Source organism: Bos taurus, chromosome 19 (genome assembly GCF_002263795.3).
Source record: "Bos taurus isolate L1 Dominette 01449 registration number 42190680 breed Hereford chromosome 19, ARS-UCD2.0, whole genome shotgun sequence".
Classification (NCBI taxonomy): Eukaryota; Metazoa; Chordata; class Mammalia; order Artiodactyla; family Bovidae; genus Bos; species Bos taurus.
The window spans coordinates 56,079,418-56,102,318 of NC_037346.1; the positions used below are offsets into that span (position 1 = coordinate 56,079,418).

Sequence of the window (22,901 nt, forward strand, 5' to 3'; positions counted from 1 at the left end):
CCGGCGGTTTCTGAGCCAGCGGTCTCAGTCAGGGAGGAGGGCACGGCTTTCAGCTCGATTCGTTTTCCCACGGAATTATCCTGGGAAGATCGACAGGACCTTCCGCCCCCCGCCTTTCTTTTTAAAATGAGCCCTTTGCAGAGCAGAGCGCCTGTGTCTCCGACTTCTAACTACCCTCCTTGTTGCTGGGAACAAATGCCTAGAGACACCTCGACGCTCAGAGACCTTGGAGGGAGTCCCTGGGGACCACTACTGCTTCCAATCAAAGCTGGAGAATCTAAGGCAATCCTGCAGTTTTCTCCTCAGCTTAACTGAACTCTAAGGGGAAAAACAAGTTAAAAAAAATTTTTTTTTCTAGATAATTAGAGACATCGCCTGGGAGACCTCTCTTGGGAAAACAAAGCAAGCTGTGTCAGTATTTGCTTTTCTTTTCCCAGAGATCTAAGTCTGGAGAGTTAGGGTTTTGTTTTTTGGTTTTGTGTCTGTTTATAAAATTGAAGGACAGTCATGGCTGGCCCTGGGAAGTAAGAGCCCCTTTTCCCTATTAATGAATTTAATTATGTAATTAAAATCTCTCTTTCTTTGCAGCTGGACAAGATGGTGCCATTTCGGTGCCTACTCTTGTATGTTTGAACTGTTTTATCTGTGTCTAGAACTGGTACACTTGAATCTTAAAACTGGTGGAATTGTGTCACTTTCCTGCAAACAAAAATCTGCAGTTTATCTCTGCAAATAGAAAAAGTCCAAATCTCTCTGCCTGACGTTCAAAGCCCCTCATAAATTGACTCAGACATACATTTCCAGGCTTAACTCCCACAAACTGAACTATTCCTGCAGCCACAGATTTACCGCTATCCCCTAGATGCCTCTGGGACTCTCCCACCTCTGCTCCTTTGCCCAAGAGGATTCCTGTGCTTTGCAGATTCCTTCCTACCAATAAAGCCAATGTTCAAATACACACCCATCCTAAAAGTCTACCTCAAACACTACCTGCCCAAAAGCCTTCCCAGACTTTTAGTCATTGAAACTCTCTCTATAGCCTTGTGCTTTTGTACCCTCATTGCATCGCTGCCTTTACAAAAGTGTGCTTTGCGCAGAATAATTTTTGTAGGACTTGAGGCTCCTTGAAGGCAGCTTGGTTATCCTGGCAGTCTCCACAGCACCTTACTTGAAGCCTGGTACCCAGTAAATGTTTGCTGAATTGAACTAGTCCACTGTCTATATCTTACTTCTTTTTACTTCATCCTAGAAGGCTTTGTTGTTGTTCACTCACTAAGTCATGTCCAACTCTTTGCCACCCTGTGGACTGTAACTTGCCAGGCTTTGCTGTTCATGGGATTTCCCAGGCAAGAATACTTGCGTGAGTTGCCATTTCCTTCTCCAGGGGATCTTCCCGACCCAGAGATTGAATCTGCATCTCCTGGATTGTCAGGTGGATTCTTTACCACTGAGCCACCAGGGAAGCCCCCACCCCCACCCCTCCAGCATAAGCTTATATAGCCTCATTGGTGTTACCTGAAAGATGTAGGGTTCAGCTGCTTGCCACTCAAAAAAGCCAATAAACCAGCCAGGTTGCTGGAAAGGAAAATTTGCTTATTTCAGATACGGGCAAGTGGTGGGGAGAGCAGTTCAGTTCAGTTCAGATGCTCAGTCATGTCCGACTCTTTGCAGCCCCATGAAGTGCAGCACACCAGGCCTCCCTGTCCATCACCAACTCCCGGAGTCCACCCAAACCCATGTCCATCAAGTCGGTGATGCCATCCAAGCATCTCATCCTCTGTCGTCCCCTTCTCCTCCTGCCCTCAATCTTTCCCAGCATCAGAGTCTCTTCAAATGAGTCAGCTCTTCGCATCAGGTGGCCAAAGTACTGGAGTTTCAGCTTTAACATCAGTCCTTCCGATGAACACCCAGGACTGATCTCCTTTAGGATGGACTGGTTGGATCTCCCTGCAGTCCAAGGGACTCTCAAGAGTCTTCTCCAACACCACAGTTCAAAAGCATCAATTCTACTGCGCTCAGCTTTCTTTATAGTCCAACTCTCACATCCATACATGACTACTGGAAAAACCATAGCCTTGACTAGACAGACCTTTCTTGGCAAAGTAATGTCTCTGCTTTTTAATATGCTATCTAGGTTGGTCATAACTTTCCTTCCAAGGAGTAAGCATCTTTTAATTTCATGGCTGCAATCACCATCTGCAGTGATTTTAGAGCCCAGAAAAATAAAGTCAGCCACTGTTTCCACTGTTTCCCCATCTATTTGCCATGGAGTGATGGGACCAGATGCCATGATCTTCGTTTTCTGAATGTTGAGCTTTAAGCCAACTTTTTCACTCTCCTCTTTCACTTTCATCAAGAGGCTCTTTAGTTCTTCTTTGCTTTCTGCCATAAGGGTGGTGTCATCAGCATATCTGAGGTTATTGATATTTCTCCCGGCAATCTTGATTCCAGCTTGTGCTTCTTCTAGCCCAGCGTTTCTCATGATGTACTCTGCATAGAAATTAAATAAGCAGGGTGACAATATACAGCCTTGACGTACTCCTTTTCCTATTTGGAACCAGTCTGTTGTTCCACATCCAGTTCTAACAGTTGCTTCCTAACCTACATACAGGTTTCTCAAGAGGCAGGTCAGGTGGTCTGGGGAGAGGAGAGGTCTGTCCAAAGGCTGACTCCCCAACTCTGACAAGCAGGGAGCGAAAGCTTTGGTAGGCTAAAGGAGGGGGCTACATGCAGAAACCACACAGTCACCTCTGACAGTCGTCTTCACATTGGTCATCGGTGGTCTGACCAGCGTCATCTTGGTTGTTATATGTGCAGTTAACCTTCGGTTTCAGAGGCAGCTTGTTTCCATTTCTTTGAGGCCAAATCTCAGACCTGTGACAGCTTATTCCACAGTTACAGTCTGGTCATCATGTAGTTAACTTTTCCACCTGGTGAGGGTTTCAGCATCTATAAGACAAGTCACAGGATATGGCTCAGAATATTATCTGTAGCCCTTGAGCAGGAACTAAAGGTCCTTGACTATGCTTAATGACTAGACTATTATTATTTGGCCTCCTCTGACTGTTTTCCTTTGTTTCTACATGTTCTCACTTCTCTGACAAACTTATTCTTTGACTAAAGTGTTCCGCAGACAAAAGGCAGGCAGAGGACATGGGGGGCAAGGACCGTAGGGTCCTGCTCTGTTTCATTTGGAAGGTTAGCAAATGTGACACAGTTATCCTGCCCTGTTCCACATTGTACCCCAGTCACCTCTGCCCATACTTAGTTCTCTCTTCTGTTAGGTTTTATGAACATCACTCAACAAATCTGAGCTTTATTCTGAGAGATCAAAAAGCCACTGGAGTGTTTTATGGATTTTTAGAATTTTTAAATTTATTTTATTTTTGGCTGTGCTGAGTCTTGGTGGGCTTTCTCTCGTTGCAGTGAGTGAGGGCTACTCTTTGCCATGGCATGCAGACTTCTCATTACAATGCCTTCTCTTGTTGCGGGGCACAGGCTCTTAGTGCCAGGGCTCAGTAGTTGTGACCCAAGGGCCCTAGAACACACACTCGGTGGTTGTAGTACACAGGCTTAGTGCTCTGAGGTGTGCGGATTCTTCCTGGATGAGGAGTTGAACCCGTGTTCCCTGCATTGGCAGGTGGATTCTTATCTACTGTGCCACCAGGGAAGTCCCCGTTGGAGGGTTTTAAGTGAAAGAGTGTCCACGATCTGACTGGCATTTTTAAAATCTTCAGTTTGGCTGCTGAGTAGAGAATGGGTCATAAGGAAGCAAGAGTGGCTTTGAGAGGCCCAGAAAGGAGGCATGGCACTAAACCCGAGCAGCCCCTTGCTAAGGTGGTGGCAGCTGGGCAGCAAGAAGTAGACAACTTAAGAGATCTTTACAGGTAGACTAGGAAAAACTTACTGATCAATTGAAGGTCTGGGGAGAAAGAAGGTTTCTACACCCTGGATTTCATATGACTGTCAATTATTTTTTTAAATCTTTATTGAATTTGTTACAGAGTTGCTTCTGTTTCATGTTTTGGTTTTTTTTGGCCAGAAGGCACGTGCAATCTTAGCTCCCCAACGAGGGACTGAAGTGCGCCCCGTGTATTGGAAGGTGAAGTCTTAACCGCTGGACCGCCAGGGAAGTTTCGCATATGGTGTCAGTTGTAATGACAAAGTATTTGTTCAGCTCCAGTTGCCTCCAAAGGGGATAATTTAGAGCAAAGTACTAAAAACATCAGCCAGAAAACATTCCTCTATTTATTTATGACTTCGCTTCATCTAGATGGAGATACAAGAGGTGAGTCAGGAAATGTGAGTAACTCAGCAGGGCTGATTCAGGGTTTTGAATAAGGAGTGACGCGCCGAACCCCAGCCACACGGCAGCGCGCTCCTCCCAGCTCGTACTGGAGCGTCCTTCGTCTTGCGCCATCCTTTCAGCCTAATCAGGTGTTTAAAGGTGACAGGGTGAAATTGTTTAAGCTTTAACTTGTCTGAGCTAAACACCACAATTGGAATGAGTCCCTTGCCAGAAATCACAGTTTCGGGATCCACCTTCTGCAAATGGTTAGCTGCTGCCAGAGTCTCAGACCACCCTATGGACACTTACAGGCTCTTTGAAAGGATGGACCAAATGATCAAAGGACGTGGACAGTTTACATAAGAAACTACATATTAGGGCTTTTACAATTTTTATTGGAATATAGTTGATTTGCAATGTTGTATTAGTTTCAGGAGCACAGCAAAGTAAATCAGTTATACATACACATACACCCACTCTGTTTTGCATTCTTTTCCCATATAGGCCATTACAGAGTATTGAGCAGAGTCCCCTGAGCTGTACAGTAGGTCCTTGCGAGTTATCTCTTTTATCTACAGCAGTGTATATATATATGTCAGTCCTAACCTCCCAGTTGGCCCCTCCCCCCACTTTTCCCCTGGTAACCATAAATTTGTTTTCCTACATCTGTAACTCTATTTCTGTTTTGTAGATAAATTTGTTTGTACCCTTTTTTAAGATTCCTTATATAAGCGGCATCACAGAGACTTGTCTTTCTCTGCCTTACTTCACTTAGTGCGACAATCTCTAGGTCCATCCACGTTGCAGGAATTGTTACTTTGGCAGAAAGTTTCGATCTCGCTAATAACCAAAGAACATTAAAACAAACCCAGAGGAGCCGTTTCTCATCTGTTCTGTTAAATAAAATAATAAAATTTAATAATGCTGAAGCTGTAGTGAAACTGGTAAGTTTAAACATTAATTTTTTATTGCAATCTACATTGTTATAATATCTGTGCTGGGCAATCTGACAGCAGGTGATAAAGAACCAAAAAAGGATCAACTCTTGATTATCTCTTTTTATGATAGTACTGCTTTAGGAAATAATTCCAACCCTTTGTGTATGGGGGTTGGTGGGGGTGGCAGATACAGCAATGAACAAGTAGATAAAAATCCTTCCCCTCTAGGAGCTCCCATTGTAGTTTGGAGGCATGAGGGGAGTTGCTGACAGATTAAAAAAAAAAAGTAAGTAAAATAGTGTGTCAGATGGTGGTAAATGATATACAGAAAAATAGCTGGGGAGGTGAATGGAGAATGCCGAGGATTGGGTTCGTTTGAGATGCGGAGACCACAGAAAGCTTCAGTGAGAACATATATTTGAGCAAACACCTAATTAAATGCATTTTGCACTAGGGCATGGCAACCCACTCCAGTATCCTTGCCTGAAGAATCCCATGGACAGAGGAGCCCTGTGGGCTACAGTCCATGGGGTCACAGAGAGTCGGACACGACTGAAACGCCTTAGTGTGCACGCATGTACTCATCTGTAAGTGTTATTGTATACACAGCAGGTCTCTGGATGATGTTGGTCTGGACTTTGGAAATATAATTCAGCCCCGACCTGCGAATTCTCTGGATAACACGTACAACCCTCTGAACTTTGTTAGAAGTTATTCTCAGCAATGTGTGTGTGTGTCTGTGTATGTTTTAACATAGTTGGTTCTCTTGCAGGATCTGATGGCCAACACCCACTCCTTGAATCTGTTAGCAGAGTGGGGTGGATACGAGTGGGGCCTTGTAGTATAAGCAGGGGCTTGATATTTCTCAACTACTAAATATATTTGTTTTCTTGTTTCTTTGTTCATTCAAATGATGACAAGGTCCAGAGGGTGGCATGAGAGTCAGGGGCTGAAATAACCTGGTTGTTAGGGATTCTTATCACATAAGAGGGCAGGAAACTTAGTAGCCAGCTTGCAACTACAAGAAAGTTAAGTTCGAGATGGAAAACACAACATCATGATCATAGTCAGCAATACCGTGTTACATACTTCAAATTGCTAAGTGAAGTCGCTCAGTCGTGTCCGACTCTTTGTGACCCCATGGACTATACAGTCCATGGAATTCTCCAGGTCAGCATACTAGAGTGGGTTGCCATTTCCTTCTCCAGGGCATCTTCCCAACCCGGGGATCAAACCCAGGTCTCCCGCATTGCAGGCGGATTCTTTACTAGCTGAGCCACCAGGGACTAGGTCTTTTTTTTTTTTTTTGCTGCACCAGTTTGGCTAGTGAGATCCTAGAGTGCAGAGTCCTAACCAGTGGGCTACCAGGGAATTCCCTAAAAGACTAGGTCTTAAATGTCCTCCACACACAAAAAAAGAAATGATAATTAAGAGACATGTTAGAGGTATTAGCTAATACTACTATGGTGATCATCATTGCAATACGTAAAAATGTATTATTAAATCAACAGGTTCTACCCTTGGACTTCCCTGGTGGTCCAGGGGTTAAGACTCTGTGCTTCCGACACAAGGAGCGTGGGGCCTGAGAACGAAGATTCCACATGTGGTACAGTGTGGTCAAAAGAAAAAAAAATGTGCTCCCCTTTAAACTTGTTATTGTTTGGTCGCTAAGCCATGTCCTACTCTCTTGCACCCCCATGGACTGCAGCCTGCCAGGCTCCTCTGCCCATGGGATTTCCCAGGGAAGAATACTGAAGTGGGTTGTCATTTCCTTCTCCAGGGGATCTTCCTGACCCACGGGTCAAACCCACATCTCCTCCTGTGTTGCAGATAGGTTCTTTACCACTGAGCCACCAGGAAAACTCACCCTTTAAGCTTACACAATGTCGTATGTCAAGGATTTCTCAATTTAACAAAACAACAACAACAACTTAGCATCTAAGCTCCTGGATGGGGATGTCCACTCAGGCTTATAGTAGAACTCAGAGCCAAGTGTAAAAGGTGGGGTCCCAGAGGACCACCTCAAAAAAGGGAGTTTTCAGGATGAAAGAAGCAGAATGGTCTGGAAGGAGCCATGAAAGCATAGAAAACTATGCTGCTGCTTCCCTTCCCAACTTGGATTTGGGAGAATTCTCCCTCCACTCAAGAGCTTCAGGAGCAGTGGCCTCTTCATGGGAAAGCCACTCTCGGGTGAAGGAGGGGGTAGCCAGAGTCCTCTGAAGATGCTGAGGCTGTTGGAGATTTTGTTCACAAACAAACAAGGGCTTCAGGTAACTCAGGAGGAAGGTTTGGAGGGGATGGAAGTGGAGGAAATGGCCCAGAGGCTGTGAAAGAGGCACTGATAACAGGGCCTGGCATTTGGAAACGGGCCTGAGGATAACTGGGAGGTGAGGCAGCTGAAATGGTCTGGGATGTTGGTTCTTGACTGGGCAGCTCATATGTTCCTCCCTCAGCTGGCAGGAGCCGTTTGTCTCTAAGCTGTAAGTGACATTTTTAGGAGAAAGTTGTAGTCATGTCTCACTGATGAAGGCCTTGTCTTGAACCCTTTGATTCCCTTGAGGGGTCTTCTGGGAGAACTTTGTTGTAAATGATGCTGAGAATGAGGCAACACTCATTTGCTCTCCTGAAGAGCAGTCCTGAAACAAGGGCACAACTTTACAACAAAATGCAAGCACCTGGCTACATTCCATTTCCAGAATCTTTGTTTTGTGGCCGAAGGGCTGAGTCCTAACCATGGGACCACCAGGGAGCTCCCACTCTTTCTGAAATTTAAATCTCTGGATGACGTGAATATCTCCATAAAGACTTAGTTCATAATGACCTCAAACAACTCAAATGTGCATCAACGGAAGAATGGACAAACAATGATGGTATATCCATGCAAGGGAGCGCCCCACAGCAATAAAATAAACAGACCTCCGATACACATCACGACATGAGTGAATTTCACAGACATTATTCTAAAGGCAGGAAGTCAGAGAGGGTTACACACCGTGATGCCATTATATGAACGCCTCAGACAGGGATTGGGGTGTAGGTGAAGACTGACATCAAAGGGGCCTGAGGGGGACTTCTCTGATGGTCCAGCAGCTACAACTTTGCACTCGAAATGCAGAGGACTGTGTTCAATCCCTGGTCAGGCAATTAGACCCCACATGCTGCAATCGAAGATCTCACGCGCCACAAGTAAGACTTGGCACAGCCAAATAAGTAGTTTTTAAAAAGAGACATGCGGAAAATTTGGAAGGATGAAGCAAGTGTTGTCTACATCGATTAGAGTGAGACTTACATAGGTTTATCTATTTGTCAAAACTCATCAAACTATATGCCTAAAATCTGTATGTTTTCATGTATTTAAATTATACCTCAGTAAGAAATACATATATAGGCACATATTCTTACTGAAGTATATTTAATATTAAATATATTATACACATATATGGATATATATGCATATATGTTCAGCCACTAAATTGTGTCCAGCTCTTTCTGACCCCATGGACTACAGCACGCCAGGCTTCCCTGTCCTTCACTATCTCCCAGAGTTTGCTCAAATTCATGTCCAGGATATATATGTATCTATAGATAAATATACATAAATAGCTATTTATATATAGATATACGCATATATCATTACAGATATAGAGAGGTGGTGGCTCAGACAGTAAAGAATCTGCCCGCAATGCTGGGGACCCAGGTTCAGTCTCTGGGTCAGGAAGATCCCCTGGCAAAGGGAATGTCAACCCACTCCAGTATTCTTGCCTGGAGAATCCCATGGACAGAGGAGCCTGGCGGGCTACAGTCCACGGGGGTCACAAAAAGTCAGACACGACTGAGCGACTAACACTTTTCACTTTCATGTGTATAAAACAGTCTCCTCTCTCAACGGGGTAAGGTTTTCCCCAGGGTCATTTAGCAACATCTGGAGACATTTTTGGTCATCAGATTGAGGACTACTATTGGCATCTAATATGTAGAGCTAAAGAATTGTTGCTGAACAAGCCACAGGCCCAGGACAGCCTCCACAACAAAGAGTTACCTGGTCCAAAATGTCAGTGGCACCAAGGTTGAGAAATCCTGTGTAGCCTCAGGTGAGACACCATCACTGTGTCCTCTTACTGATCTTTGGGATTCCAGGTAGGAGAGGCTTCTGTGTTGCTTCCTTTCCAGAAATAACAGCAGCTCACTGACAGCCAGATCTTCTGAGTGCCGCCAAAGCAGCCATTGTAATCTTCCAGCATGAAAGCCACATTTCACCGCTTATCAGTGATTGGGAGCATTCTTGCCTAGAGAATTCAGTGGACAGAGGAGCCTGGTGGGCTAAGGTCCATAGGATCGAAAAGAGTCGACCGAAGCGACTTAGCACACACGTGCTCCGCCTGTTGTAGTCAGAGAGTTTGGTGCACTTCATGGAGGGGCTGTGGCAGAGAATCCTGCTAGAGGAGGTCAGAGGCATTTTTCTGGGGACCCATGAAAGTTATTATTGCTGCTGCTAAGTTGCTTCAGTCGTGTCCAACTCTGTGCGACCCCATAGACGGCAGCCCACCAGGCTCCCCCGTCCCTGGGATTCTCCAGGCAAGAACACTGGAGTGGGTTGCCATTTCCTTCTCCAGTGTGTGAAAGTGAAAAGTGAAAGTGAAGTTGCTCAGTCAGGTCCGACTCTTCTCGACCCCATGGACTGTAACCCACCAGGCTCCTCCGTCCATGGGATTTTCTAGGCAAGAGTACTGGAGTGGCTTGCCATTGCCTTCTCCGAAAGTTATTATTACCTGAAGTAAAAGGAGAATGCTCCCTTGCCCACCCCATGCTTATAAATAGAGAAATGAGACAGGTTTGGAAGGAAGAAAGATGAATTTGTAGATGAAAGAGGAGCCAGTGGAGACAGGAAGCCATAGGATATGGTCCAGGTGCCAAGTGACAAGGCAGCCGGCATCCTTATGCCCCACCCCATCCCCAGGAACTATTGCCAGCACTTTATCTCCAAACACCAACTCGAGGCTTCTTCATCTGGCATTCTGGACTCCTTCTTGCACTGTTTCTTAGCACCTTAGATATGAATATCATGTCATTAACCAGCTTTTAAGCTCTGTGAGAGCGTGGACAGCACTTTACTGCTCTGTAATCCCTCATAGATAATCAGAGTGGTGGCTGTTTACATGTACCTTCGTGTCCTCAAAGTGGTACCAAAAGTCCTGAAAAGGAAGGAAGCTCTCTTTGTTTAGGAAAATACTTGATAAATATTTTCAAGAAAGACAAGACCGAAAGGCCTAGGTCAGCAAGCGCCAAAGCAGTAAGAGAATGAGCCCAAATGCTCTGCATGACAAAAGGAACCCCAAAATTGGAGCTGGATGAGAAAGAAAGGAAGGAGCAGAGAGGAAAGCTGAGTGATATGAAGGGAGGTTGAAGCCTGAAGTGTGGAAATGGCAAAGCACTTTTAGGAAAAAATATACCCTGGTACGGATTTAAAATTGCCTGTGTTTCAGGAATTTCCTGGTGAGCCATTGGTTAGACTCCATGGTCTAATTGCCAAGAGCACAGGTTCAACCCTGATCAGGGAACTAAGATCCAGCAAGCTGTGGGAGGCGGCTAGTACATAAATACAATACAGTTGCTGGTATTTCTACAATATAAACCCCTGCATCTCTGCAATCCTTCAACAGAGAGATGTACTCATAAAGATGCCTGTGTGAGTGATAGGCTTAGTGAAAATTAAGGGGCAGGGTATGGACAATGGAACTCCACCAGTAGAATTGTGGGAGAATCCTTGAAGGTAACCAGTTCAGCTGGGAACCAGAAAAGCTCATGAGAACACAAGATTCTGCAGAGAATTCTTTCGAACAGGGTTCAAGTTAATGTTGTCTAGATCTAAAAAGACCAAGGAAATCCCTGCTGATGCTGAACAACATTTACATAGCTGTCACAGGGGTCCTCTACTCTGGCATATGCCGACGGGAGGAGGCAACCAGCTTCCTCCCAGTGCAGGAGAACACTGGCTTATCTACAGAGCGCGCACGTTAATCAAACAGGATGGAGCGCTTTACAGAAACAGTAAAACATCCTGCAGAGGAGTGCTGTTTGTCAGTGAGCAGTTAGGACTGCAGAGGATAACAGATGTGCTTCCTGAAACCGCCCCTCTCGGAAGAATACATTTTTCTGCTGGCCTCTGGGTCACTCTGGTTCACCTCCCACATCACTGGTTACTCCTTCTCAATCCCCCTTACTAGCTCCTCCTCTGTTCAGCACCCCAGATATCAGAGTAGGGAGGACCTTCTCTCTGCTCGAGTCTCATGTAAGTCACATCACTTGGTCAAATTCAGGCTTGCCATCCTAAATGCCATGTATATGCTGGTGAGTCCCACACTTATATCAGGCTTAATTTTTCCTCTTCACCCCAGATTCACTTACTTAACAGCTCCACTTAGATGTCTAATAGGCATCTCAAATTTATTTTTTTTTAATATTTTTGATGTGGACCATTTTTCAAGTCTTAATTGAACGCGTTACAGTATTGCTTCTGTTGTTTACGATCTGTTTTTTTTGGCTGCAAGGCATGTGAACCCCTAGCCTCGGGACCACCAGGGCAGCCCCACAGGCATCTCAGATTTAAAGCATTCAAAGCCAAGTTCACGCCCCTTTCCTTTACCCGCTCCTTTCTTCCACGTCCCCGCTGCACAGTAAGTGGCACTAGCAATACCCAGCTGCTCCAGCTAAAACCTGTCTCTCATCCCTTCCCTTTCCTCACTTTCTGTATTCGACTATCAGCAAACTCTACGGGCTCTAATTCCAAACTACCGTCCTAATTCATCCACTTCTCTCATTCCAACTCTCCCACTCTGGTCCAGGCCACTCTCAACACCTGCTGTACTACTGCAACAACTCCTAATTAGGACCCTGTTTTCTTCTCCAGCAACCCCCCAGCCCACCAATCCAATCTGCACAGTGGCCTGAGGGATCTTTTCATAGCATGACACACATCACATCACTTTCCTGCTTGAAATCCTTGCACGGCTTCCCATCATACTTAGACTAAAATCTCAGGTGCTCGCTATGATGTATTAGCTATCTATTACCGTGTAACAAATTGCCTGCAGTTTGGTGGGTTTTTTATTTTTGTATGCTGCTATGCAGCTTGTGGGATTTTAGTTCCCTGACCAAGGACTGAACCCAGGCCCTCGGCAGTGAAAGCACAGAGTCCGAACCACTGGAGCTCCAGGGAATTCCCCTCAACTTGGTATTTCAAAAACAGTAAGCATCTATTATCTCAGACAGTTTCTATTAATATGAGTCAGGAATCTGGGAGCAGCTTGGGTGGATGATTCTGACTCCCAATCTGACATGCCCCTAGTCAAGATCCCACTAGTTTTTCAATTAAAAAAAAACACACACATTCTCAAATGATTTATTTATTTTTACTTTTCGGCCATGCTTTGAGGCATGTGAGATCTTAGTTACGGGACCAGGGATCCAACCCTCACCCCCTGCATTGGAAATGCAGTCTTAACCACTGAACCATAAGAAAAGTTCCTTAAAAATTTTTTTGAGTACTGATGTCTATCTTCTATATTTTCTTGTTTATTTGTTCATTGTCTGTCTCCTCCATGAGGACACAAGCCTCATCGGAACAGGAAATTGAATCTATTTTGGTCACTTCTGCTTTCCCAGCACTTAGAACAGTGCCTGGCACATATTCATGACTTTGACAAATGAGCGAATGAAGGGCTTTCCAAGGTCTGATGAAGTACCTACAAGAATATGCACCTGCTTCTGACTTCATGCTTTCTAAGCATCCTCTTACAGAGACCTGAGTCTCATCACCAGCTAGGGGATGTCCTGGGAGACACATGTGACTGATAATATCATAATAGTTAACCTTTAGGTTAACCTTTAGGTTAACCCAAGGTTAATATTGTCAACCCTTGTGTAGGGTTTACTATATACTATGCACTGTCTGCTCCATATAACTCATAATAACCCTATGAGGATAGAAATACTATCATTCCCATTTCAGAGGTCAGAAAAGTGAGGCCCAGAGGGTCCAAGTAGCTTACCACCAGATCACAGGGCTAATAAGTGACCAAGCAGGAGTCAAGCCAGGCGGTCTGGCTCTAGAGGCCAAGTTTTTTTTTTTTCTTCAAACAGGTTTATTGAGATATAATTCATATGTCATATACAATTCACTCATTCAAAGGGTGTCATTCAATGGCTTTTGGTATGTTCACAGAGTTGCGCCACGTCACCACACCAATTAGAGAACATTTTCAGCACCCCGAAAAGACACCCCATCGCCCCTAACACTCAATTCCATTTGTCCCCAACCTCCTCCCCCAGTCTCAGTAAACCTAGTCTACTTCCTGTCTTTATGGCTTTGTTTATCCTGGACATTTCGTGTAATTGGAATTATACAGCTTGGGACCTTTAAAATTTATTTATTTTAGGTTCCACGAGGTCTTCATTGCTGTGCGCAGGTTTTCTCTTGCTGCGGCCAGCAGGGGCTACTCTGTAGCAGCCCCTACTCTCTAAAGCACAGGCTTTTAGGGCTTGCGGGCTCAGTAGCTGTGGCACAGGGGCTTAGTAACTCCACAGTGTGTGGAATCTTTCCAGACTGAGGATTGAACCCGTGTCCCCTGGCAGGTGGATTCTTAACCACTGGACCACCAGGGGAGTCCCAGCCTGTGATCTTTTGTGACTGGTTTATTTCACTCGGCACCGTGTTTCTGAGATTCATCCATGGTATGATCTATACCAGCACTCCATTCCTTTTCATTATAGAGTAATCTTCTAGCATATGGATAGACCACGTTCTGCTTACCCATTCATCAGCTGGTGGCCACTTGAGCGCTTTTCACTCCTCATCTATTATGAATAGTGTTGCTATGAACACGTGCAGATGTGTGTCTTTGTGTGGACGTGTTTTTCTTTGGTAGATAGCCACCTATGAGTGAGATTGCTGGGTCATGTGGTGCAGAAACCAGGCTCTTAAATGCTTCACTATACAGCCTCCTGTAGTGGATAAAGACCTTAAGCCAAATGGTCAGTTTGGCTTAAATGATATCAGTCTTTTAAAAAATATATATAAAAAAATATTTATTTGGCCACCCTGGATCTTAGTTGCAGCATGTGGGATCTAGTTCCCTGACCAGGGATCAAACCCAGTCCCCCTGCATTGGGAACACAGAGTCTTAGTCACTGGACCACCAGGGGATGCTATCGGTCTTGAGAGTCTTAACGCAACTGACACCTGCCTGACCCTAGAATCTGATCACTTCCAGGTGACCCAAGAGGTGAGCGGTTGGCCTGAGAATGACAGAAAATGCCTCCAGAGGAAAAACTATTACCAGTTTCAGATTCCTCTATAAGGTCCTTCCCGAACAAGGCTTATGCTACTTCATTTTCTAAGAGGAGAGATGGATTTGAATCCATCCACCTGCATCGTCTCATCTATGGTCCTTTCGGGTCAGGGGCAGAAACATATGAGGTGACTGGTTAGTGTCTGGAGGTGCTGTCAATATCTGAAAGTAGAATACCCTTTTTTTCCAGAAAATTAGTCCTTTAGGGATCAAGTGCCACCGAGGTCTTTCCCAGCCCTTCAGCTCAGGCTCAAACCACCTGTCAGCCCCTTAGGACTGAGGTTCATCCACTCACAGCGATGGACATTTCTCCCCAGGAGCTTGTCCCACTTCCAGGGTCAGGACGTGTAGATGGAAGCAAATTAGCTATGGGACTCTCAAGACCCACCAGCCTTAGAGAAAGATCAGAACAGGGGCTTTCCTGGTGGTCCAGTAGTTAAGACTCCTCACTCCCAGTGCAGTTCGATCCCTGGTCAGAGAACTAGATCCTACATGTCACAGCTGAGAGTCTGCATGCCACATCTAAGAAGCCTCATACCATGCACCAGCACTAAGACCCAGTACAGCCAAAATAAATCCTAAATAAAACATTAAAAATAAAAAAAGAAGGAGCAGGGCAGATTTGCCTGAGGGAAACACCTGGGACTACCCCTCCAGGTGTCTCTGCTGAGCTCTGGACAATCCTTTGTCAGGTTAGTGGTGTCACACCCCTCAGGTGTGACCCACCTTGCCCACACCCCTCAGCCCACCTTGCCCACCCACCACCTTGCCCACCTGAGGGGCCCAGCCTTAGGGGCCCACTGGCGCAGTAAGGACTGCAAGATCAATGTCAGTTCAGAAAGCAGGTGCCCCCGGGGAGGCACGCCGGGGCTCAGGAGAAGACAGCCCCAAGCCTGAGCAGGTCACCGAGGGTGTAACCGCCAACGAACACAGGTTGTTGCCTTGGTTTTGTTTTGATTTTATCATGGGTGTGGTGACTGTGCTGTTCAGAACCAAACGAACTTTAGTATTGCCTGAATGTCTTTATTGGACTGAACTTCAGGTCTATTTGCTGTTCTCAGAATAAACCCTTGAATTCACTTGCCACCTTTCCTTTGGGTGAGAGTTGGACCATAAGAAGGCTGAGTGCTAAAGAATTGAAGTTTTTGAATTGGGGTGCTGGAGAAGACTCTTGAGAGTCCCTTGGAGAGCAAGGAGACCAAACCAGTCCATCCCTAAAGGAAATCAACCCTGAATATTCATTGGAAGGACTGATGCTGAAGCGCTAATACTTTGGTCACCTGATGCGAAGAGCCGATTCATTGGAAAAGATCCTGATGCGGGGAAAGATTGAAGACAAAAGAAGAGAGCGTCAGAGGATAAGAAGGTTAGATAGCATCACTGACTCAATGAACATGAATTTGAGCAAACTCCTGGGAGATAATGAAGGACAAGGCAGCTTGGCGTGCTTCAGTCCAGGGGGTCACAAAGGGTCGGACGTGACTTAGCGGCAAAACAACAACAGAGCGTTTTTTCGATGATGACCTAGGACATCCCTGTGAAATGGCCTACAGAGGTGATTAACATCTTATCGTATCTGTAGCCTAGAAGGCCGAGAAGTAGGACAACCAGGCCAAGTGGTTTTGCTTAGGATCACGTAATAAATGGGCTGTGGGTTGAGGACCGAAGGTAAGTCCTAAGCTTGTCATTCAACACACCCTGCCCACAGTCTGAGAGCTTAAGCCCAGTTTGCGAGGGGAGGGGACACGTGGTGGGGGAGCAGATTCCTGGGGCCTGCACCCCCGCGCCCTCCGGATCCCAATCGATTCAAACGTGCCCCTTCAGCTTCTAGACTGGAAGGGAAAATCCTGGCTTAACTTGAAGGTACAGTATGTAGCTGTCTTTGTTTTCTTTATCCTCGATAAACACCCAGGGGAATCCAGGCTATTCCATAGTTGCAGAAGAACAATTTGGCTCAAGTTATTCATGTGTAGTTGAAGATTTAGAAACTGAAAAAGTGATAAAGACCAAATTTACCTGATTTGGGGGGATGGGGGGAAGCGGAGGGAAAAACTCAATAAGAAAAAACACACAGTTTTCTATTTTTCTATTTGGCATTGTAATATCAATTGCTTGATAGAACTCATAATTCCCAAGTTAAGAATGATGTTTAAGAGGTCATCTAGGGGGAGAAATTATGTTCCTGAAACATAAACGTTTGAATTTCCCCTACCAAATGAATTCTCACTGAAAGAAGTATTGCTCCTAAAGGGGGGAAAAATCAGTTCTTGGAAGATGAAAAAAACAAGATTTTGTAAGAGTTTGTGGTCTTCCAAAACTCAACTCTACCCTATACAATCTTATTTCTTAGTATTTAATTTCCTTCATGAAGGAGAAATTCAGTTTACTTTTTCCCTCTTGGGGGAAATTTTTTGTAAAAAAAAAAAGTTTAAAACACTGCTCTAGGACTTCCCTGGTGGTCCAGTGATTAAGAATCTGCCTGCCAATGCTGGGGACGCCAGTTTGATCTCTGGTGTGGGAAGATCCCGCTTGCTGCAGAACAACTAAGCCCGTGCCCCACAAACTACTGAGCCCAAACTCTAGAGCCTGCGCCCAGCAACGAGAGGCCACTGTGATGAGAAGCCTGTTCATTCACCGCAGCTAGAGAGCAGCCCCACTCGTTGCAACTAAAGAAAGTCTGGGCGCAGCCATGAAGACCCAGTGCAGCCAAAAATAAACATAAGTAAAAAAAAAAAAACAACAAAGAAACAAAAACACTGCTCTAAGAGAAGTTTCCATGTCTCATGGAAAGACTCCTTCAGCCACAGAACATCTCTAGCTGCGATTTTGTCTAGAAGTCTTGATTATTACTTGGGAGTCAGATTCCCAGGGTGGCAGCACTGGAATGGTGGCAATCAGTCCTGCATAGCCTGGAGGGTAGCATCACGCTAGGATCTGCCAGGGCCATGGGTGAGCACTGAGAAAGGAGAGCTTCCCAGGGCTCAGGCTGTCTTTTTCCCCTTTGCTTCCACATGGCTCACTCCAGGGCTCGCTCCCATTTGGAAATGGCTAATTTCAAGAGCATCACGAATACAAACTTTGAGAAGGAAAGTGGGAGAATCTCCCTTAAATGTTGTGTTGGTGCTCACACCGAATCATTGTGACCCTCGTTATTTAAAATCAAATATAAGTCCCAAAGGCTTCCCTGGTGGCTCAGTGGTAAAGAATCTGCCTGCCAATGCAGGAGCCTCAGGACACTACGGTTCGATCCCTGGGTTGGGAAGATCCCCTGGAAAAGGAAATGGCAACCCACTCTAGTATTCTTGAAATCCCACAGACAGAGGAGCCTGGCGGGCTACAGTCCATGGGGTTGCAAAAGAGTTGGACACAACTTAGTGACTAAACAACAGCAACGTGTGTCCCAAAACACTTGACCTTGGACAGAACCTTCAGACCAAGAACCTTCCTTGCTGCTGTTTCCCAGGGTCTGTTATGCAAAGGCAGCCCACTGAAGGTGGTTGCTTGGGGGGTCGGGGTGGAGAGAGAGGTACTTGGACTGGAGGTGGACAAGGACCCACTCTTGATCAAATGAGATGACGCACATGAAGATCCTGGGTTAGATGAGATAATGCACGTGAAGATGCGTGGCTTGCAGTATCTGACTTTCGGAATCTTAGTTCCCGACCAAAGGATTGAATATCTGCAATGCAAGCATAGTCTTAACCACTGGACCACCAGGGAATTCCCTGTGAAGATGCTTTTATGCTGCAAAACTATATAAAGTATTTCACAAATCCTCTCCCTAACGGTGTGAATAAGCTACATGAAGCAAGGCAAGTTTATTTAAGGGTGATGACCAGATCCTTGCCTTGATTTCAACACAAAAACTTGGAACAATTGATGGCTCTTTATAAAACTTCTTTGCTATCTTTGGGTTATAGGGGCTTCATGAGAGTGTGTGATATACTGTCAGCTGTCAGTCCACCTGGCCTTCTGCGGCCTCACCTCGAATTGCTGGCTGCTTAGCTATTTTTCATTGCAATCCCGTCTTTTCTTCTGTGTCCATAGAAACTAGCAGTTATGCGGGGACTTGTCCTTTCACGGGGCCTTTAAGATTCTCACAGCTTTGCTCTGAGCCCGAGAGCTTTCCAGCTTCAGCCAGATATAGGGCTGGTGCACGTACTGGTGGTGTCTTCAAACTTGAAGCAGAAGTGTCCCCTTTTCCATTTGAATGCTGCCTGAGATGTGTCCCACTGAGAGGGTCCTGGCTCAGGATTTGCTTGCGGGGGATCAGAGGCTCAAGACTTCGATAAGCCCATGAGTCAGTCGTTCTGCATAATAATCAGTGCCCCCAACACGAAAAGACACATGTACTGAGAACCCAGCTTTCCTTTGGCCGAAGAATGTGCATTAAATCTGTTTCATCACGTTTGCGGCTTTTAAGGGCTTGTTTGACAAAGGAGTTTGTGAGAAAGTTCCTAATAAGTTTGGCAGCTGACACATCACTGTTCTTTCAGCTACGGAGGCAGCAGGCTGTGAGGGTGACAAGCGGGGCCCAGGGCTTCCCTGGTGGTCCAGTGGCTAAGAATCCGCCTGCCCGTGCAGGGGATGTGAGTTCGATCCCTGCTGGTGGAAGATTCCATACGCCGAGGGGCAACTAAACGCAGGAGCCGCAGCTACTGAAGCCCGTGCACCTAGAGCCCGTGCTCCACAACAGGAGAAACCACCACCTCGAGGAGCCCCCTTGCTGCAACTAGAGAAAGCCTGTGCCAGCAGTGAAGACCCAGCACAGCCATAAATAAATACATAAAGATTTTTAAAATACCAATAAAGCGCTCTTTAAAAAACAAGTGAAAATGTTAGTCACTCAGTCGTGTCCGACTCTTCGGGACCCCATAAACTGTAGCCTGCCAGGCTCCTCTGTCCATGGAATTCTCCAGGCAAGAATCCTGGAGTGGGTTGCCATTCCCTTCCCCAGGGGATCTTCCTGACCCAGGGATCGAACCCCGTGTCTCCCACATTCCAGGCAGATTCTTACTGGGGCCCAGTCAATTAAACCCATGTTTGAATAGCAGACCTGATACTTACCAGCTATGGGACCTCTCTTTCGAAGCCTCAGTTTCTTCACCTGTAGAATTTGGGTAACTAGAGAAACTTCTCACTGACTTGTGCCTTTGTTTGGTTGGTTGGTCATGCCATGCAGCTTGTGGGATTTTAGTTCCCCCACCAGGGATTGAACCTGGGCCCTTGGCAGTGAGAGCAAGGAATCCCAACCAGAAAGTGAGATAATGAACAGAAGATGCTGAGCCCAACGCCTAGGCCACGGTGAGTGTTTAGTCAAAGGCAGATGCAGTCCTTGTGAAATGGGGAGCTGAGTAAGACGGAGGGAAAAATCTGACTTGGAAGAAAAGGAGTTAAGTGGTGTGCTTTGGCAGCACACATCCTAAAATTGGAACAATGCAGAGAATATTAGCACGGCCCCTGTGCAAGGATGACATGCAAATTTGTAAAGTGTTCCATAGTTTTGAATTTCTGTATGACTCAGGAAACTCAACCTGGGGTTCTGGAACAATCTGGAGGAGTGGGAAGGGGTGAGATGTGAGAGGGAGGGGGTGTATGTATGTATACCTATGGCTGATCCATGCATTATGGCAGAAACCAGCATAATATTGTAAAGCAATTATCCTTCAATTAAAAATAAATAATTTTTTTTAAAAAAAGAAAATAAAAAAGGAGTTAAGTGAAATTCCACACAGAGTTTTATAAACCTTTTGTTAAAAAAATTATCATATTTATTTTGGAATATACCTATTCATGCACATGAATAATTCAAAAGAAACAAAGAAGGGTGAAAAATAGGTCTTCCTCCCACCCCTCATCTCATAGTTCCCCTCTGTGGGGCAACTAATATGCTAGTTTCCTGAGTATCTTCCCAGAAATTTTCAATATTGAAAAAATTTGTTTGAAATAGACTCACAGACTTAGAAATCAAAGTTATGGTTGCCAAAGGGGAAAGAGATAAATTAGGAGTTTGGAATTAACAGATACCTACTACTAAAAATAAAATAGGACTTCCCTGGCAGACCAGCGCTTAAGACTCCACACTTCCAATGAGAAGTAGGTTCGATCCCTGGTCAGGGAACTAAGATCTCACATGCCAAAAACAAAAAGGTAACTAACAAGGACCTACTGTATAGCACAGGGAACTGTACTCAATATCTTGTAATAATCTATAAGGGAAAAGAATCCAAAAAAGAATATGTGTATATATATATATATAAATGAATCATTTTGTTCTACACCTGAAACTAACAGACCATCGTAAATCAACTATACTTCCATTTTTTTTTTAAATCAACTTCAGAGGGAAATGAGTTTTGAAGGGCAGAAGACACTGAGGTAGTAAAGACAGCTGCCTGTGTGTTCGTGTTGGACCCCAAGTGGAGGGAGTATTTTGAAAGCATATTTAGTTCTCTGCGGCCTGAGCCAGACTGGGTGAAGTCTTCTTAGCTATAATAAGACCCACAGGCTCAGAAAAGCAATATGATTCAGAAGCAGGATTCACAGCTCCCCACACAGAGCCCCTCATATGAGGCAGACGCTGTCAGGGCGGGGCAAAGTCAAACTGTGAGATCTGAACTCTGGACTGTGGACTCATTCCCCACATTCCCCGTGTGCCAAGCCCGCATTGCCAACATTCCCCGAGGGTTTAGGGCCTCTGCTCTCCTCCCGGACAGGGATACTCTGGGTCACATAGTTTTGCCTTCAGCTGCTGGAGGGGCCGGAGGACAGGTTAGAGGAGACAATGATCAGAAGCCAAGGGTCCCTTCCTGCATTCTCCCCACTGGCCTCCTGGAGTCCAGTTTCTATTCTGTAAAATACATATATATTTATCCAGGATCCACTGGGGAAATTTAAACCTGCTCAAGTCCCAGGACACACCTGTTTAGTAGATAAACAGGGCTATTTGTTACCCTACTGTTAACACAGTAACCGTGCATAAATATGGAGCCAAGAGAGGTCACCCACTTGCTGCCAATCTTCTGTCAATCAAAAGGGTACTGAATCACCAAACTGAAGGATTTTGTGACCTCGGTAACCCATTCCAGTACTTAAGTTTACATCAGAAAGTTTTCACTTGGATCTAATCTGAATTCACCAAGCTGGAATTTATCCGGCATTCAGTCATTAAGGAAAATAGTGGTGATCATCTTCCGTGTACTTGAGACACTCATTAGCCTTTGTCCCTTTAATACTAACTGAGGGACTTCCCTGGTGGTTCAGTGGCTGAGACTCCACATTCCCAGTGCAGGGGGCCCAGGTTCTATCCCTGATCAGGGAAATAGATCCCACTTGCTACAACTAAGGAGAAGGCGATGGCACCCCACTCCAGTACTCTTGCCTGGAAAATCCCATGGACGGAGGAGCCTGGTAGGCTGCAATCCATGGGGTCTTGAAGAATTGGACACAACTGAGCGACTTCACTTTCACTTTTCACTCTCATGCATTGGAGAAGGAAATGGCAACCCACTCCAGTGTTCTTGCCTGGAGAATCCCAGGGACGGCGGAGCCTGGTGGGCTGCCGTCTGTGGGGTCGCACAGGGTCGGACACGACTGAAGCGACTTAGCAGCAGCAGCAGCTGCTGCAATGAAAGATCCTGCATGATGCAACGAAGATCCCGAGTGCCACAATTAAGACCCAGCGCAGCCAAATAAATAAATATTTTAAAAACATATTAAATGAAAGCCCATCCAAGTTCTTTCATCTTCCATTTACATTCAATTTCTAACCCCTCATTTACTCCTGTGACTGTGGGCTCTCTTTTCTCGGCCTCCAATCCAGGCCAGAACTTTCTCGGTTCAAAATATCAAGAAAGACCTCTGACAGCATCTTTTACTCCACTTTTCTCTCTCCATGCATCCTTCAAAACTTTGGAGCTGCTTGCCTCGTTCGTCTCAGGCTAGCACGTCTATAAGCTCAGCTATATAAAGCAGAAGGTTTTGCCCATCTGACATTCCTAAATCTCAGAGGGAGTGAAGATGACACTCTCTTCTGGTCTATAGGCAGCCCTGGTATTTATATTGCTCTGAACTCATGATGATGCTTGTAGAGATTTAATTTTCCTAAAGCTCAAATGCTCACATTAATTTGGGAGAGGGTGGAGATTTGATTTCTTGAGCCGAGCCAAAGACTGAAGGATGGAGTTTGATTCCTAGACCTAAAAAGGCTTCTGGGAAGACTGTGAAACAAGCCACTTTATTATTTTGGAACTCAGAAGCAGCAGAACAGAGATAGCCTGAGTAAACTTCCCGGGGTTTTGTGACCGGGTAAAGTCTCATGAAACACTC

General features: G+C 45.4%; 1 non-coding gene across 1 annotated transcript; it reads left to right on the top strand.

Annotated features, from left to right (window-relative positions):
• Positions 1-19,975: 19,975 nt before the first annotated feature.
• LOC112442767 (U6 spliceosomal RNA) lies at positions 19,976-20,078 on the top strand. Its single transcript, XR_003031062.1, has one exon. It is a non-coding gene; the product is annotated as a U6 spliceosomal RNA (small nuclear RNA).
• Positions 20,079-22,901: the final 2,823 nt, after the last annotated feature.